Consider the following 2,836-nt stretch of genomic DNA (forward strand, 5'->3'; position numbering starts at 1 on the left):
GAATATTATATCCTAGCTGTTTCCGTTCACCGAATCTTACAATCTATGTACTATGGATGCAGCTCACAATTAGGACAGCACAGTAATCAGTACACATATAGCGTAATGAACTTGCTGTGAGGATTAGTTCGAGAGCTAGATTGCCAGGTTTAAATCCTGCCTCTGCCATTGCTGTTCCATTAGGAAAGTTCCCTGTTCCTCAGTTTCCTCGCTTAGAAGATTGGTATTTATTACTGTAAAGATTCACTAGGTAATTCGTAAGCAGAACTGATAACCTGCCAATACCCCCAAGCAAATAGCTCCAACCAGTCTCTTCTGACGCACTGATCGTCATTCTGTTTGTCAGTTTCATGAAGAACTAGGGTCATGAAGCACTTGGAACATCAATCGTTAGAATAGAACCATCACATTGTCTATGCGTAATACAATTCGTTCTTGTCATTAGTGTTCGCTGAATTGATTCCAACTCAAAGCAACCTCTGTGCAACAGAGGGAAGCGTTGTCCTGGGCTGTGCCATTTTCGGGATCATCAACATGTTTGAACCCGTATTTAAAATTAGCTACTTTGATGGTCCCGAAATAAAAATGAGAATTATTCCTAGTTTTAAAGATAAAACAACTGTAGCTCAAATGACTTAAGTCATGAGCACAAGGTTCCCAAAACAATCTTACTTCAGAAGCTTTGCTCCTGGGCACCATGCTTATTGTCTCATCAAAATCGCTACCCTTTGTTTTCTCTGCTTCCTCTTTAGCAATTCAGCTTAATCTAGTCCTTCACCCACACAAGGAGCTCTTCCAATACTTAAACATATACCTCTCAGGTCCTTCCTGAATCTTTTCCTGTGCAGGTGAGGGTTTAGGCAAGCATCACAGGGCTTTGTTTCGTTATTCACTCACCTGGTTATCCGAGCACTCTCCATGCTGCTCACTACCCGTGGGTTTCTTAATCACAGCCACTACATCGTTTGTCATTTTGTTCACTTCCTGATAAGTGGCCTTTGGAACAAACTGGGCAAAAAATATGGTAGCTCTGAAACCAAAAATAGATGTGGACACAATGTAAACTATAGACATAATGAACCTTGTTCTCCTCAAGCATAAGCTTGCTTAGTTGCTTTTGTTTTCTGTTTGTGGTGTGAGTAGAACAGCAGCAGCACACTGCTGTGAGAAACTTTGGAAATATAGACTGGAAGGAGAGCATTCAAGGGAATATCGTTTCCAATACATTTCACACAAAACAGTACACTTCTCTCCTAGAAGCAAATAGAACGATTTGCTACTAGAATTTAAATAGTCTACGGAATAGTGATGTAGTCATCTTATTGCTTTTGATGGTAAACATTGCGATGCCTGTTTGTCAGTGATTTCCTCTGCTCAGAGCTCGTTGTCTGATTCTAACATCCGATCCCATTTATTTACTCCTCGTTGTATCTATTTTGGTTTCACTCGTGGCATTTCAAGAAATCTAGACGTTAATACTTCTAGAATTTTTTGAGGTGTTTTCTAACCTGCTTTGGTGCTTTTGAAACTTAGAAGACTGTCAAATTTCATAGTATGATTACCTAACTAAAGTTATCATTGCTTATCAGGCTTATAGTGTATCCATTTGATGAGCAAAACTTACAGGTCATCGATATTCATCTCTGAAGAACATTGGGGAGAATTCAATACAGAAGCTGAAAAGCAAAAAAAAAAGAAAAAGAAATGGTGAAAAATTATGTGTTCAACAGCAACCAAGAAAGGAATTGGTGTTATATGGAAATGTTTGTAATTATGTTACAGTGATGTAATTTTAGAAGTGGGGAGACATGAGGGATCACCTATCAAATCATCTTAATTTTATACTTCAGAAAGCCAAGGAAGCAAAATTAACAAGAATAACTTCTAACGGACCTAGGAGTCCACTCAGACGTCTTTGCTTGTTTGGGGTTCCTCTGACCACGGTACTCTAATTAGCTCGACCAAACAAATGGTCCTCCTTCTCAACATAATTGTACCACAACTGGCTTGTCACCATGTTTCTCGTTCAGATATTCAAACAATGGCCCATTTTTCTGATACGCAAAATAATTAGATGTTATTTATTTAACAATCTGAGGAAGCTTTATACGTGAAGAAGTCAGGATTGAGACCTGATATATGTTTATCTTTTGCACAGTTTATATAACACACATGGATAAGAATTGTACGAGCCCCCAATAAAATGATTTTAAAAATATATAACACACATGGAATTAATTCAACCAGGAGCATATGAACTAGTCAGACAAACCAATATTGTAGCACCTATATGTCTAACTTTTCATTAAAATATGCCAAGCAATTTACTATATTCCCCCTGTGTAAAATAAAATGTGATTAATTAACAAGACATAAATGAATAAATACAAAGGTCAGAATTTTGATACCGAAAAAAGGCACACACAAAAAATACCCCAAAGAGCTTACCTATTCCATACACATTTTTATGCAGTGTTCTAGATTCAGTAAAGCGTAGCAGAGAAATGAGAAGAATCACCAGCCACTTCATGGTTGCTACTGCAGGTCTTGTTGGCAATGGTGGGAGGCGAATATGGAAACCTCAGATGGAGCTCCTTTTAAACGCTTCTCAACCGATATCTGTTAACTAGTAACGATACCTGTAACTATTTCCTTAGGTTGCAAGTGGGCCCACATGCCAATAATTAACAGCATGGGGGTTATTTGTATTTCATCTTCAAGGACACAGACCTCTTTGAGTGCGGGGGCGGGGGGCGGGAATCTTTGCAAATACCTTCCATTTGCAAAGACAACAAGTACTCTTCTCAGATCACAGTTCCCCCCACCCACAACCCCC

The sequence above is a fragment of the Echinops telfairi genome, unplaced genomic scaffold, assembly GCF_000313985.2.
Source record: "Echinops telfairi isolate 266 unplaced genomic scaffold, ASM31398v2 ScPeMD7_7468;HRSCAF=8506_0, whole genome shotgun sequence".
Taxonomy (NCBI): Eukaryota; Metazoa; Chordata; class Mammalia; order Afrosoricida; family Tenrecidae; genus Echinops; species Echinops telfairi.